We start from the raw sequence: 18,113 nt of genomic DNA on the forward strand, positions 1-18,113 counted from the left end.
CTTGGTAAGCGTCAAGCATGCAAATTAGCTCGCAGCCAGCCGTGGAGTCCACCAGCTGATCTATCCGGGGCAGAGGATAAAAATCCTTGGGGCACGCCTTGTTTAAATCTCGAAAGTCGATGCAGACCCTCCACTTGCCGCCCGGCTTGGAGACCAAGACTACGTTGGCGGCCGGGGGCGCACCTCGCGTATGTGGCGGCCTTGAAGTTTTCCACCTCCTTGGGATAATGGCATTACGCTCGTGAAGTCCCTTTTCTGCTTCATTTGGTAGGCGTCCGGTCGGACATGCAATTCATCCTGCGCTAGGATTGGGGAAATTCGGGTAATTCATGTGTCGACCCGACGAAGACATCATGATTTCGTTGGAGGCATTGAATCAGCTTCTCCTTCTGTTCTTTCTCCAGATCAGAGGCGATAAAAGTCGTGGCTTCCGATCGGGTCGGATGAATCTGGACTTCCTCCTTTTCATCATAAATTAAAGCAGGAGGTTTCTCGGTTATGGCGTGTACCTCAATTGGGCGCCTTCAGAGCGGAACATCTGCTCGGATCATCTCTATATAGCACCGCTGAGCTGCTAGCTGATCTCCACTTTGTCCTCCACGGGAACTTTATCTTTTGGTGGAAGGTTGAGACAACCGCTCGGAATTAGCCGAGCGGTCATCCCAAAATGACGTTGTAGGATGAGGAGAGTCGACCACCACAAGTTTATTGTCCTTGTCCTTGGCTCTTCTCCCGGAGGTGGCTAGCGGTTGTCCGTGAACCGTTGCCGTAAACCCGTAGGCGGGGTCGTCATGGCGTCGGCTCGATCTATTTGCTCGAGCGCCTTCTTGAATATGATGTTGACCGAGCTCCTGTGTCAACAAATATGCGGTGAATGGTGTAATTTGCTATTACCGCTTTAATGAGCAGCGCGTCGTCATGGGGCACTTCTACTCCTTCTAAATCTCCGGGCCGAAGTAATTTCCGGTCCAGCCCGCTCTTGGCTACAGCTGACCGCGTGGATCTGCAGCTGCCGACGCCCGCCTTTCTGGCTCGGTTGGAGTCTCCTCCGGGAAGTATTGCTCCTGTTTTCCTCCTCCCGAGCGGACGGTCGAGACCGTTCTCTGGACGCCCGGCGATTCTCCCGTCTTGGGGATCGGTGCCGATCGGGCGTCTGGTGATGTCGCCCCTCGGTGCGGGTCCGGTCAGCTTCATAGGTCCTTTGTCTTCTGTCGGTGGGAGGAGACCGTCGTTCGGCTCTCCTAGGCATGGGATTAGTCACGAAGGGAAGACTTCGACAATCCCTCGTATTGTGCGTATCCGACTGGTGGAAGGAGCAGAACAGAGGGGTCCACTTCTTCTTCGGTTTGGGCCGAGCGGCAGCCACTTCTTGTACGTGCGATCTGACGTGAGGGGATCGAATCGCTTCGGCCCTCGGTCCTCTGGGTGGCTGCTGAGCGGTGTGCTGTTTCCGCTCGGCATGAACAGGGGCGCGCTCGGCTGGATTTTCCTTTTTCCGAGCGGCTTGCGCTTCTTCCACATTTATATATTCGTTGGCCCGATGCAACATGTGATCATAATCTCGGGGCGGCTTTCGGATGAGCGATCGGAAGAAGTCACCATCTACCAGGCCTTGTGTGAAGGCGTTCATCATCGTCTCCGATGTGGCCGTTGGGATGTCCATTGCCACTTGGTTGAATCGTTGGATGTAAGCCCGAAGCGATTCCTTTGGATCTTGCTTGATGGCGAACAGGCTGACACTTGTCTTCTGATAACGCCGACTGCTAGCAAAGTGGTGGAGGAAGGCCGTTCGGAAATCCTTGAAGCTTGTGATAGATCCGTTCGGCAACCTCCGGAACCACCGTTGAGCAGATCCCGAGAGAGTGGTAAGAAAGACGCGGCATTTCACTCCATCGATGTATTGATGGAGCGTGGCTGTGTTGTCAAACTTACCCAGATGGTCATCCGGGTCCGTTGTTCCATTGTACTCGCCTATCGTCGGAGGCACGTAGTGCTTGGGTAGAGGGTCTCGTAGAATAGCCTCCGAGAATTGGCGATTGGTCCGCTCGGGAGATGAATCCGCCCGGTGAGCTTTCCCTTTTCTGTCATCTCGCCTTGGCATTTCGTCTGAAGAAGAGTCTCTATCTCTCCGAGCTGGTCCGGCTTCAGGGGTGCGAAATAAGGCCCGGTGGAATGCGACGGTGGCTGGAGGTGCTTCCGCTCGGCCACCCGACGCAGATGTTGCTTGTTGCTCCGGCCGTTCGGCCGCTGCTTTCTGTTTTTGTTCAACAATTTTGGCGGCCCTTATCTCGACCAGAGTGTCCAACTCTTCTTGTGAGAGTGCCACATTGTGTATCCTTCCAGCCTCGTCCATTGTCTCTGCTCAGATGCAGGAGCGTTCCCACAGACGGCGCCAAATTGATCCTGTCTGAACTAGGAGTCAACGGACGCTGGGGACGTGGCGCTCCCTGCTGGATCCTCGAGTGCTCCGGCGAACCTGCAACAAAACCGAGCCGGGAGGGGTGTCCCGGCGACGGCCTCCGACGCTCAAGTCAGGCGAGGAAATAGATGAAGTGGCTTCAGAGATCCAGACGCGCGTACCTCCGGTGAAGAAATGGAGGCCTTATATAGAACTATCGAAAGAGCCCAGGCACGTCAATCGAAGCAGTCATTTGCTTTAGACCATACCCAAGTATGGGCCTGTCAGAAGAGCATATATGAGACCATACTGCTACTGTATCCACCTCTCCCTGATGTGACGGCGGGATCTTCCATCGTGCAATCTCGTGTATGGCCTTATCATCAGACGTGCCTTCTCTGACATCACATATCTCGAGACAAGCGCATAGGCCGCTCGACTACCGTTATACCCTCGCCCTTATCTTAGCCGAGCGGACCACCCGCTCGGCCCTTAGGTCCCAGCCGAGCGGACTCCTGCTCGGCCCTTAGATCCTCCTGCCTTGGCGTCAGAAACCCAAGCCCATGGATGGGTTATCTATAGATCCGCTCGGACCATTATCCGTTGGGCCAGCCCTCCATTCTTACCGCCGGATCAACCAGTATAGTTAAATGCTATAGTAGACATTTTAATAGATCAGTTAAATGCCATAGAAGCATTTTAAATAGCATGCTTAGTTTTGCTTCAGTTTATATGGGACTACGGTCCAATGGGTGGGCTCCCACAGTTGCCCCTAGGTTCAGATAACCTAGTTCTAGGTTCAAATAACCTAGTTCTAGGTTCAAATAACCTAGTAAGAGCAAGATAAGATAAATTAGCTTATGAATCAGTAATTTACTTTTATCAGTGGCACTGTGCTGGACTCTTAGTTGTCCTTGGGTTGGGCTCCCATAGTCGTCCCTAGGTTCAGATAACCTAGTAAACCGTACTAGATTCGGGACTAGCTACCTCGTGTCTAGTTAGGGATGTGCGCATAGCAAGTACAGTTGTCGGGCCCATCAACAGCATGATTATTATTTTTATCTATTATGAAAAATAGTTTTCAAAACTTCACATTTCAGTTATGTGAATACAATTGAGATTTAACATTAGTCTAGCATTAGTTTAGCTTGGTTTATGTATCCGTTCAGTTTTTCTTATTGATACAATAAGATAGTTCTATTATCAGTATTTGATTGCCATGGCTCATATATATCAGTATGTCATGTTTTATGTTTTAGCATTTTCAGCATGAATATCATCATGTGTTCTAAATAGCATCTTTTAAAAGCATGATTTCATCGAATATATATTTTTTGTGAGGTAGATGGTTCTTACTAAGCTCCCAAGCTTATAGTTTCCTTTTCCTTATACTGTAGATAAAGGTAAAGGGAAGATGGATTAGTGGAGGTTGGAGGGCAATGTGTCAAGATATGTGTGAGAAGGAACTTGGAATAAAGACTCTCGGGAACTAGCAAGTTTAAAGGATTAGAATTTCTCATATTCTTGTTACTCCACGCATTTAGAATGTTTAAATATCATGAATTATGAAAGTATGCACCATGCTATGCCTAGACCACTGGTTATCTTGATGTTAGTTAATAACCACGAATAATGACAGTAATGACATGCCTAGGAATCTTATGATGCTTTTAAGTTGATATATTTGCCATTGTATATGGATTAGTGGTGGAATGTAGCAGAAATCAGAGCTCCAATCGATCAGCCGATCGATTGGGAAGTGATTTTCTGCGTACAGAGAGCTGATGAATCGATCAGTTGATCGATTGGTCATGGATCGATCAGCCGATCGATCGGAAAGTAATTTCCGCGAACAGAGAGCTGCTGAATCGATCAGCTGATCGATTGGCCAGATTGGATCGATTAACCGATCGATTCAGAAATGATTTCCGTGCACAGAAGCACGTTGGATCGATCAGTGAATCGATTGAAGCCCTTTCAATCGATCGAGTCTCATCTTCAATCGATTGTGAAATCTGATTTCAACTGGAAACGTCTGATTTCAACTCCTTGATCAAATGGGATGTTTGGGTGCTACTAGCGGCATGTTTAGTTTGTATAAAGGCTTAGTTTTAGTATGAGTATTGATACAAAACTCATGGTTCCACTCACATGCTTAGTAATTGCCCAAGCATGCTAAATTTGATAGAAACATATATTAAATAGCTTAAAATGGTAGCTTAGAATGACGTTCTATTGTATGATATAGCATGGAAAGTTTAGATTCCCTTCTTTAGCATATGTACAACAATGAAAGTATATTCTGAACATAAATTCCAGTTTTAATAGCAATTAGCAGAGTTTTTAATTTAGTTCAGCTTTTCGCACATTATACATCTGTGGTAGCCACAGAATAGTTTAGCAACCGTAACCCCCGACCTTACAGTTTAGTCAGTAGAAGGCGGGGCGTTACAACATGTGGGGCAGTGTAATTACATTAATATAGGATATGAGCGGTAAGACTGTTTGGTACTAGAGAGATATAATGATGGGATGTTTCTCTTACTATGATATGACACCTAATAAATGAAGAGAGAATGTCACCTCAGTAGTGTCATAAAGGGAGCACGCTCCTGTGGGCACAGGTCTGTAATCATCTACGTGCACTAAACTTTAATATTATTCAACTTCCCCATTTTCTTCTACTAATTTGAACGTTAGAGTGGTTGAGTCGGGACACTCCCTAGCCAATCTTTTAATGCTCCTCTTCTCCTCTCTTTTAATGTTGCTTTGTAGACACCATTGACTGAAAATCCGTTACCTTCGGCTCATTCCTCTAGACTTTGCCCTTGTGATTTACGACATAGTTAAACATCAGCGATAGCTTATCGATGGCTCATCTTTTGGCGCTTTCGGGCACTCGTGTATATACTGATCTCCCTGTTGCATTGTTGGGTGTTTTTGACATAATGTTACATTAGATCTGGGTACTAGTGTAGGCAATGTCTACATCATCAACGGTGATGCTTGACAGCTGCCATGGCTTAATGGGACACAGTACTGCACAAACACAAGAGAGGAAGAGGCGGCATCACCACCGATCTCACCCTCGCCACGCCCTCCATGGCCATTGTCACCTACCAATGACTAATCTCGCTCACTTGCCTATTCTAACATGGAAATGCATTACCACTATATCATTAATTTGAAGAATATACAGATATACACAGTACACACAACTCGCTCCTATGCCCAATTTCATGTAAGATTCTACAATTTCCTTTCCAGCTGCATGAATGCCTCACTCTATCATATGTCATTGGTGCTAATTTATATTTGTGTATGATATGAGTTATGGGGGATCGGCTTGACAAATGAAGTAGAGGTCATGGTCGAGAAAGATAGGAGGGGTATATAGTTGAGTGAATGTATGATTAATAGGATAATGAATGACCAAATAAAAGGCTTTTTGCAGGCACTCGGTCAGGCAAAACCCGACCGAGCGTAAATGTATGTAGCCTTATAAAACTTTTAGTATATTACCGCCCGAGTGAGCACCAATGTGCTTACACATGTTCGGCCGAGTGAAAGCCGAGCGAGCACCAACTCAAATTATATTATCGGTCGAGTGAAGGTCGAGCGAGCACCAACGTGCTTACATGCGCTTGGTCAGGCGAAGTCTGACTGAGCATAAAGGTATTTAGCCTTATACAACTTTTAGTATATTACCGGTCGAGTGAAGGTTGAGCGAGCACCAATGTGCTTACACGTGCTCGGTCAGGTGAAGCTCGACCGAGCATAAAGGTATTTAGCCTTATACAACTTTTAGTATATTACCGGCCGAGTGAAGGCCGAGCGAGCACCAACTTTCTTACATGCACTCGGTCAGGCGAAGCCTGACCGAGTGTAAAAATATTTAGCCTTACACAACTTTTAGTATATTACCAGCCGAGTGAAGGTTGAGCAAACATCAATGTGGTTACATACGCTCGGCTAGATAAAGTCCGACCGAGCATAAAGACATTTATCCTTATACAACTTTTAGTATATTACTGGCCGAGTGAAGACTGAGCGAGCACCAATGTGCTTACATGTGTTCGATCAGGTGAAGCCCGATCGAGCGTAAAAGTACTTAGCCTTATACAACTTTTATTATATTACCAGTCGAGTGAAGGTCGGGTGAGCACTAATGCAATTACATGCCGGACAAAATCCGACCGAGCATAAAGGTATTTAGCCTTATAAAGCTTATAGTACATTCCTGGCCAAAACATGTTTAACAGAAGATATTCTCAACATATATATGTGGTCGGTTTGAATGACCGATCGAGACATACTTAATAGAAGATATTCTCAATATATATATATACGACTGACTTGAACGACCGATCGAGACATGCTTAATAGAAGTACATAAGTATGACAGCCTAGTTAATTTCACTACGGGAAAAATTAGGTTTACCAGCGAAATAAAATGGTTGGTAATCATAGTAGCTTCTTCAGTCGGCGGGAAATATCTTCTAAAAACTTCTTCAGTCGTAGTGATGTGTTCTTATGCAAACTTTATCATGAATATGAGTCACAAATGACAAAAAAGGTATATCTAGGGTATAAAAAATTATTTAAAGAATTATTACACGAAGACTAGAGGATGACTTCATCTTCTAACAAACTAACAAATCGGGGACCACCTCATGACTATGGAGATTATATGAGATAGTATAAAAAATGGGATTCTCTCCGTGGGCAAGGTAAGCAAGTTCTAGCATCCAAAACTCTGTTTCCAAGTACTTGAGTTATTGTTCTCCTTCTTCTTCTTATTCTTCCTTCTTCAAGAGAGGAACTAACTTGAGCATTAGAGGGTCTAGCCAGGGATCCCCACCCCGGCCCTAAGTCACTAACGCTTTCTTAGCTCATCTCGTTGTATGTAGGATCGTTGAGGAGTTCTTCCAGATCTTCAGGAATTCGTCTTCATCAGAAATCGCCGTTCGCCGGGGATAGCGCACCATCTCGCAGGTTTCAGACAAGATCAGTGTATAAAGTTTATCTTCTGAGAGGTCATGGCCATGACCATGGAAAGTAAAATTACTGACTCTCTCCGTATAATATGCGTGGAATCTTTACATTTCTAGAAATAAGTTAGCTTTACATTTCTCATAAAATTTTATTTTACTATAGTGTCTATTAGCCTTTATGAAATAATTATCCACGATTGACATGGATCGCTAGTAATATTTGGGCCTATGAAAGTGACAACGAATTCATAGGGTTTTTAGAATCAATACTTTAACAAAATTATTTGAGGGGCTTTAAACTGAAAAGGTTTTTGTTTGGTGACCCTGCATAAAACAACATTCACATAATATTGTTTAATATGAAGATTATTGGAAGCCTCCACATGGGATAAGGAGGTCAATTTCTTGCTAAAATGGAGGTCAAATTCTGTTGCGGTCAACTCAATCACTCCCGGTCGAGTTGACCGAGATGAGAGGGTTGGTTCAGTTCGATCGAGATATCCAAGATGCCTATTTGATCATCCTCAGTTGGGCTTATGACTGGAATAGTAAAATCTTATTTGGTTTCTAAAACATACACTTTCTAGGTAATGGTAAGTCTTGGAGAAGTGAACTTCAAACATGTATGATTGAATGATTTCCGTCAATACTGCAGATGGACCAACTCTAACATCTGAGCTAACGATTTCTTCATTCGTGTGTTCGTAACGTTTATTTTAAGTTATTTACTTTATTGCTCAAAGGAATCTGGGGCATTGTACTTTCCTCATATTTTATATTCGGTATTCAAATTTAGTTGATTATCCATCAGAAAGGTCCAAAGGACCTAGATCTTGGAGTATGAGTTATCGAAGGCTTTGAATCAAGTAAAACCACTTGTGTTCTGCTTTCCCTTAACATCTTCTTTCTGCTGAGCACTCATATTTAAAAAATTAAAAAGATACATTTTAAAAATCACATGATTCACCCCCCCCCCCTCCCATCACGTGTCTACGACCCTACATAATTAATGAAGAGAGAATGTCACCTCAATGATGTTATAAAAGAAGTCTGCTCCCATGGGCACAAGTATGTAATCATCTACATGCACCAAACTTTAGTACTATTCATCTTCCCTATTTTTCTTTACAGATTTGAGCATCGAAGTGGTTGAGTCGGGACACCCCTTGGCCATCCTTATACCTTTCCTTTTCTTCTCTCGTTTCTTGTTGCTTTGCAGACACTATTGATCTAAGATCCTCCACCTTCAGTTTATTCCTCCAGGTTTTCCCTGGTGATCTACGACCTGATCAACATCAGCAACAACTCATCGATGGCTATCTTTCGACGCTTTTAGGCACTCGTGTACGCAATGATCTCCTTGCTACATTGTTGGGTGTCTCTGACATGATGTTACAATAGGTCTTGGCAGTGAAGATAACATCTAAATCGCTGGCAGCAATGCGTGCAGACGTGGAGTGAAACATAATAGCAAATATAGTAGTTGTCGTGGCTTCGTGGGATGTAGTACTACATAAACACAAGGGAGGAAGAGCCGACATCACCACCGATCTCACCCTCGCCACGCCCTCCATACCCACCACCACCTACCAATGGCCCACCTTGGTCGCTCCCCTATTTTAACATGGACATGCCCTACCACTCAACCATTAATTTGAAGAATATACATATATACACAATATACACAACTCGCTCCTATGTCAAGTTACATGTAATATTCTACAATTTCCTTTCCAGTTGCATCCATGCGTCACTCTATCATATGCCATTGGTGTTCATTTACATTTGTGTATGAAGCTTGTGTTAGGACATATATGAGCTAGAGGGTTGAATAGCTCGCTTCACTTCTTTGAACCTGAATGACAGTGGAAACTGGAAGGAAAAATCTCAATATCTAACACCTTAGATTTTACTTGGTCTTCACCTCCTTAAAGTGACTAATACAAGGGTGTACTCTTCACTCACAACTCCATTATAAAAACCTCCTTTCCGAAGATATAGAAGCCTCTTCTAAGCTCAAATATGAGAATACAAACAAGAAAATGCAAACAAGATTACACATAAGAATAACTTTATAACAATGAACCTTGCTTTAGTTAGCCTCATGATGCTTGTAAAGTACAGTAACACTTGTCATCAAAACCTCAAGAATTGGCTTAGAAGAAATTCCATGAAAACCCCTTTTATAAGGTTCTTTCGATGCCTTCTAATCGATTAGCCTAGTCCCTAATCAATTGTCACGTTAACTCGACCATTTAAAATCTACAAAATGATTCTTTTTTGTCCATCTAATTAATTGATGAGTCATACCAATCGATTGAAAACTTCTAATCTATTGACCCAATCAATTTAGAATTTTTTTATTCTTGCAAAAAGTACTCCAATCAATTGGAACTATTGAATCGATTCAGCAACCTTCTATTCGCTTCATAAAAACATAGTCAATTGATTGCCCTAATCAATTGATTTGCTGAATCGATTGTTCTAATCAATTGGCTTGCTGAATCGATTGACCCAATCAATTAGTTTATTGAATCGATTGCCCTAATCGATTCAGCAACCTTGTGTTTGCTCACAAGAACCTTTAATTGATTGCACTAAAAGTTTGACCTATGTTGAATCGATTGGCCTAATCGATTCAACACCCTTCTATGTTTCGCGAAAATCTCTCTCAATTGACTATCCTAATGGATTACCTTGGGCCAATTGATTACTCTAATCGATTGCCCAACTCTAACACCCAGAATCTAAGTTTAGAGTTCTTTTGTCCAACATCCGATTAACTTTGACCTGTTAGGACTTCTTCTCCAAGTGTATGGTCAACCTTTGACCTATTTGGACTTTTTATCTCTTACCAAGTATTCAGTCAACCTTTAATCCACTTAGAATTTTTCTTTGTCAACTTCCAATTAAACTTTCTCTTGTCTAACCTCTAGTTAGGATTAGTCACTCGGTAAACTTCTCACTTATCTAACCTCAGTTAAGACTTTTCCCTGCCTAACCTCAATTAGAATTTTTTGTTAACTAACCTCTAGTTAGGATTTTTCATTGTCTAACCCCGCTAGGACTTCCAATACCTAATTTCCAACTAGGTTTTCTAGTGCCTAGCCTGGCTAGGATTTCCATTACCTAGTTCCCAACTAGATATTCCACCACTTAGCTCTGCTAAAACTTTCTATTTATCTAATCTCTAGTTAGGACTTCCCAGTCAAGTATCAAGTTATTCCTTGACCTACTTGACTTCTCTCTCACACATTATCAAATATCGAAACTTAAACTTGAACCAACCCAAGTTTAGTCAAACTAGTCAACCTTGACTGGAGGATGATTATACCAACAATCTTTTCCTTTTTGTTATTTGACAATATGTCAAGTTAGGCTAGCTTAACTTTCTACTTCATCCTATGCCAAAGCATGAATGAGGATTTTCTAATGTAAGTCCTACATTCCCCCTCTAACACACATCAAAAATCTTCTCCCAAGATTTAGTGCACTTATTACAGTAAAGGTTCCCAACTTTCCATTATTTTCAATGTTTTACCTTGAACATTCAACCACCATCCTTCAATAAATCTCCTTTCATATCCAAATTATGCCTTTAAGAGTTACCTCCCCCTCAAAGTATGCTCCAATTTCTATCATTGCACCAACAATCATTTTAAGTTCCTAAACATTTAGAAAATTTCAAAATTGAAGTCACGAGGTTAAAAATTCAACTTTGAATCTAAACCTTCTCCTACACTTCAAATTAGTGCCCTTTAACCATTTCTTTCTCATTTTCATTAAGAAAATTATCTTTAAATACTTATCAAAATATTTCGTAAGATTAGAAATAGTTAAATCCAGACCATTCAGCCAAACACAGTACTGTCAATCAATTGATTTCAATCACTAATCGATTTCAACTGGTGTTAATAAGTTGGCGTGAGCTATCAATCGATTACCACATGTGCCAATGGAGTTTTTGATTTTTAAATTCAAATTCAAATTGAATTTCAAAAATTCATAAAAAATTTTATGATATTCGAAAAATCATGAAATTTCACGACACACTCGTGTCATATACTATCAGGGGAAAATATTATTTTTTATTAAAATTAATTATTTTTTCAAAGAATGATACAAATCTCAAAACAATTATAAATTTTTATGTTTCACTCTAAATCCCTTATTCTATAAAAATAAGTCTCTTTTTCTATACATAAGCTTGTCTAAAGGTCACGACCATGGGAAGCACAATTACCAACTCTCTCCGTATAATATACATACAATCTTTACATTTTTAGTAACGCATTAACTTTACATTTCTCGTAAAATTTTATTTTCCTGATAATGTCTATTAGTTTTTATGAAATAGTTATCCTCGATTAACATGTATTACAGTAATATTTGACATTCACATAATACCGTGGATCCTTCTTTTACTCAATCAAACTGACGACAGATACTTCCATCATCCATCAAATGTGGCGTGGCTGCGTAGCTTCAATTCCACTCATTGTCCTCAAAGTACAAAATGAATAAAACGAAAAAAATATCCCTTTCGTAGACAAATTAAAGATATATTGGTACAAGGGAGGGTCGAATATTCAATGCACTAGACTATATCATTTTACCTTAACAATCTGAAACAAAATTAAAGGAATGAATCAAAATTTTCTGCTTTAATATTTGAGTTAAAGAATGAGTCATAAGGTACTTGTCAACGTTTGATCAAATCAAGGCATATGTAAAACACAAGTAGTATTTAATTTGCTATGTGCAAGCGGTCCAATTCAGGAGGATACAAAAAATTCCATTCCATTCAATTGAATATTGTTATCAGACAGAACAAGCTACAAGAAATTTTCATTCAATTCAATTCAATTCAATTGATTGTTATCAAACAAAACAAGCAACAAGAATTTTTCCATTCAATTCAATTGATTGTTATCAGCTGAAACAAATTAGACCTTCTTTCTTCTTTCGTTAATTTTATACTATTCAATTAAGTTGAAATTTAGTTATTATCGAAGATGGATAGATGATTTGCCATCTACTGATGAGAAAACTCCATTAAAGTCAAAAACCAAATGCCCGGTCGAGATATATATATATATATATATGATGTGGATTTAATGTGTAGATCCAATAATCCGATTCATTAATATTGATGGGTTGTTAACGAGACATAGGTTTTTATGATGGATATGAATCTTGCTCTCCTTTTCTAGCTTCTTCTCCCCCATTAAGAAGGAACGTGTTCGCCGACTCAATAATCCTGTGGAAGACTTCCACTGTGATTGCGAGATACTACGACGACAAGGAAGAGACCATATATGCATAACAATGAATTCAGGTCAACGATTCATGAGCTATTGTCTCGTTTTGTATTGTATTTTAGAGATTGATAGAAGCTAAATGCATCCCTTTGTTTGTATATGATGTATTGCAATTCTAACCGATGCACGATTCAAGTAGGTTATGGTTAGGTCTCACGATAAGTGAGTCATGGGCTAAGGCAAAATAAAGGATTAATGGTGTTTAATTGGCTCGATCGACTGTGATCCAGAGTCGGACCATGAGTTCTGTCGATCGAGTGAGGTTAGCTATCTATGCACGGGGATGGTAATTATGCGGATGATAACTTTCATTGTCAACCCTTCAACTCGTTAAATCATTATTTAGACAACTAAATTAAAGCATTCACTAAACTTAGAGATAGTCATTATCGACTAAGCTAGCTAGCTCAGTAGCTAATTTATATATTCGTCTTTTAGTGAGGTAGGCTCACTTGAACCCGTTGAGATCAACCATACTATTCATGATCCAAGTGACACAATAATAAATAAATAAATTCTATCCCCTTAAACACTTTTTTAAAAGAAAAAACAATCTTTTTTCAAAGACACATCGATGGATCAGTCAAGCACCGGGCAGGGTAGGTCACATTAAACATCATGCGTACTGGGGGAGTTGGTGACTTGTAATAGCCTTTGCATGTCAACTAGTGTTTAGATTATCTAATTATTTGATCTAAAATATTATTATTATTAGTAGTATTAAAAAAAACATTAGTTCATATATAGTTGACTAATGGAAAGTGACATCTCAGCATTGATTCATATTAATTCATGTGTTAGCTAGCTAGCAGAATCTCTCCGTCTTCCAATGTAAGATTAGTTATTAGATTAAGATTTGAGATTACTCTAGAACCATCAGTACTCAGTACTATAGATTATTAATTAGACACTGAAAAGATAATTAATGGAACATTGTTAATATAATAGACTGAAACTTGCATTCCTAGCTACTATTGAGTCAAAGAATGAAGAATTGACATCCATAACACTGTGAAAATGGAGGTCTCCATCAAACAACACTTTGATCAGTAGTGGTTTCAGTGAAGCCTCAACCAGATTGTGTTATGCTCCACTAACATTTAGGGTTGAGATGACGACCACTAGTGCACCACTTAAACACTAATTAGGTCAAATGGTGGGACAGTGCAAGAGGTATGAAATTTGGAACTATATACCTACCGTCCATATTCCCTAAAACACTTTTCAAAAATTGCATATATATATATGGCTTTCGCTACTCGAAAGTTAGTAATGCCGGAGAAATAGATTTGAGTGGGACGATTGAGAAAGAATTGAAGCACTATGTGGATGCTTTCGTGCTAAATTAAGATCAATGACAATCTAGGGATGCTTTAGATGGAAGGACATTTTCAAAAAGTGGATTAAAGTAAATGACATCCCTCCAATACTTCTCCACTAGACTCATGAATCGCGATTAGAAAACTATATGCTTTTGCCTATAGAAATATTTGCTTTAAAAAGTAATATGATCATAGTTTGCTCAAAGGTCTCCGCCGTATGAAAAGGCTTAAATTCGAGTCACTTTTGCTTATCGCCCAACAACATATATAGATGTTCAACATATGAAAAATGAAAAAGCATATTTTTTTTTAAATGGGTTGTTAATGTTGGGATACATGAAAGTTGGCGGCAAGCGTTCAAACTCAAATTCAAATTCCTAGTAGCTAGAGCTAGTTATAGTCATTCAATCATTTTTTATTTTCTTTGAGCGCTTGGTCATAAGATAATCTATAAGATAATTTTCCATGACAATAGTTTCATCTATTTTTTTTTCATTTTTAAAAAAAAGTTTTTTAATACTTTCATTACTTTTTTCAGATGGAAGAATTACATTTTATCAAATATAAAGAGTTTATGATATAGCTAGCTTATCAAATTGACATTAATTAATGTTTAAGGGAGAAATAATAAAAACACACAAACCTAATTTTATATATAATCTAAAACAAACATGCAACCATCAAATTGTTGTTAATAAATAAGGACAACAACAGCATGTGACAAAGAAATCTTATTCAAATGATTAAACATTAATTGACCTATTCTTGAAAAGAGGGCAATAGCTAAATGCCATGTCTTTTCCCAATTTGAGGGGGGAATTTAATGCAAGATTTTATGCTTAAAATAGGGGTATCAATAATTAATTAGTCACAAAAACAAGGATTAATTTTATTAGTTTCTCATTTTAATTCATCTCTATTATAATATAGATATAAATGACTAAGAAATTGAAGTGTCAAAATAAAATTAAAGAAAAAAATTGATAACCTACCTAATTCATTGATGGGAAGGACAATTATTTGTGACCCAAATATTTATATATTCCATGGACTCATTCACCTCTTCATCAATTATATAATATTGATCCATACTGTTCTCATTTGATTTGTTGAAGATTTTCTTATGTCACTGTGCAGTCTTTAGCTGGTGAACACAACACAACACAACACAACACAACAAATCCAGTCAAGGACTAACAAAACATAGACTTTTTTTTTTTTTAAAAGAAATATATATAATTAACAAAGTTATAACCTCTGATCACCTAGCTAATCTTGTCTTAAGACAACATAATGATTTTTATAGTTAAGAAATTAGTTAAGACTTTTAAAATAATATATCACCCACCTTTTATATATAAAAAAGACAAACAATTACAAATTTAAATTTTTTATATCCAATAATCTACACCAACATAATTCATCCTGATTTAGCAAAAATGCAACAAACATAAAGCTAATTGTTTATTAAATATATAAATTTTGTCTGTTGCTTATTAATATTTATTTGCGCATTTTTCTATATTTTGACTAAATCACGTGAAGCCACTTTGTCTTCACCTCTTATTTACCCATTATTTTATGTATTAGAAATTATAGTAAAAAAATTCAAAGATAAATTTATTAGGTAAAAATCAAAAGGCATCTCAAATTAACAATGGTAATTTAACCAATGATATATGTAGATTTTTGAATTTATTAAAAAAACGTATTTTATTTTGTTATTTATTAAAAGGTATATCTTTTTATAGTACTCTTTTCATTTTACTCTCATGATAAATTTGACTATTTTTTTATTTTTTCCTTTTATTTCTCTCTTTTCTCCGCATATAACATCTATTCTTTCCTCTTTTTTTTTTTTCTTTCCTCTCTTTTGCATGCCGATTCTTTTAAAAATATTTCAACACTTCCAAAAAGTCAAGATAAATAATGGATAGCATATTTGAACTCCTTACAACCCCATAAATCTATAGAAACTGAAATGGATGCAATTAAAACTCTCTAAATCAATCAATGATTTTGACCAAAACTCATTGATGGACCTAGAGAGCTCCAATTGCACCATTTCACTTCCTGTGGATTTATGGTGTTGCAAGGAGTTCAAATATTCTATCTATTGAGGAGAATTTTGACGATTCTTTCTTATTACATTTTAACACTATCAAGAAATCGAAATAAATAATGGATAGCATATTTGCACTTCTTGCAACACCAGAAATCTATAGGAATTGAAATGAGTGCAATCGAAGTTATCTAAATCGATTAGTGGGTTTCAATCAAAACTCACTAATGAACCTAAAGATCACAGATTGCATCTATTTCAATTCCTATAAATTTCTGGAGTTGCAAGGAGTTCGAATATACTATTCATTGTTTATTTTGACTTCTTAGAGGTGTTAAATATAATTAGGAAGAATCGCCAACAATCGCCATGTTGGGCCTGATAGGTATCATATCAGACCCAACGTGGGCCTGATATTGAATCATATCAAGCCCAACACGAGCTTGATATAGAATGATATCAGGTCCAACGTCGAGAATTTTGGTGATTTTTCCTTATTACATTTTAACTCCTCTGCAAAGTCGAAATAAATAATTGATATCATATTTGAACTCATTGCAATCCAAAAAATCCACAGAAATTAAAATGGGCGCAATCGGAGCTCTCTAGGTCTATCAGTGAGTTTTTGCCCAAAATTTACTTATGCTCGACATGTCCTTTCATATGAAAAATTAGAGATAGTACGACGGAAGCTTCTACTATCTTGTCAGGGATATGTTGTTAGGACCCTTGGCGGCCCGAATAAAGGGGGGGGTGAATAACTCCTGCACAAAAACAAACAAAAATACCTTTCTTGGCTTATAATTTAATATAACACTTGCATAAGAATAAATAAAAGACTAAAAAGACAAGGCTCAGTAGGTGTTAGGTTCGATTTGTGCTAGGGGGAGGGTGAATAGCTCGTCGCGTGCTCGTCGTTGCTTTGATGATGATAATATGTAGCGGAAATACACCCACAGCACACCAACGCTAGGATTTACTTGGTATCCACCTCTCACTCACTCATCCACTATAAAAACACTCATTTACGGTAATTACTGAAGGCGGAGAAACCTTGTACAAACTCACAATACAAGAAGAAAAAAAAAACAAGCTTATACAATACAAATCTTACAAGATTTACAAAACCCTAGCTTGCTTATTTTTGTTTGAATACACCTCTTGACTTACTTGGAAGTGCACCAACACTCCTCTCTAAGCCTCCAAGATCTGGTGTGTGCCTGTGAGAATGATTACAAGAAGTGGAGAGGAAGAAATGCGGAGGAAGATCCTCGCCAAAGCTTTATCCTGCGTAACGAGCGTCTCCCAATCGATCGCTAATCGATTGAGGAGGCCGAATCAATCGACTGATCGATTGGGGAGACCGAATCAATCAGCTGATCGATTCAACCCTCTCCTGTGCTCTCTGGAAAGTACCTGAATCGATCAACCGATCGATTCAGGCTTTCTTGCCATCACGCGAAAAAACTAACCCCTAATTGATTGATCAATCGATTAGGGAGCCTATTCGATCGGCTGATCGATTGGGGAAGCTTCTGTGCCTGCGACAATTGCTCCTAATCGATCGGTTGATCGATTGGGCTGCCATTTGTCGCAGCACTACGCCCAATCAATCAGCTGATCAATTGGGCTCGGTCCAATTTGATCACTTGATCAAATTGACCAACCCTAGCTTGCCCGAGTCAAGTCTAAGGTGCCCCAAGTCCAACATCCAGTCAACCTTGACCTGCTGAGATTTATTCGCCAAGTGTTCGGTCATTCCTTTGATTCATTTGGACTTTTCCTTTCGTGCCAAATGTCCGGTCAACCTTGACCCACTTAGACTTACCGTCTCATGTTAAGTGTCCGGTCCTCCATGACCCACTTGGACTTCCACCAGATGTTCGGTCACCCTTGACCCATCTGGATTTTCTCGTGCTAAGTATCCGGTCAATCTTTTGACCTACTTGGGCTTCCACCAGATGTCCGGTCACCCTTGACTCATCTAAATTTCCTTGTGCCAAGTATCCTGTCAAC

This window comes from Zingiber officinale, chromosome 8B (assembly GCF_018446385.1).
Source record: "Zingiber officinale cultivar Zhangliang chromosome 8B, Zo_v1.1, whole genome shotgun sequence".
In the NCBI taxonomy this organism is placed as follows: Eukaryota; Viridiplantae; Streptophyta; class Magnoliopsida; order Zingiberales; family Zingiberaceae; genus Zingiber; species Zingiber officinale.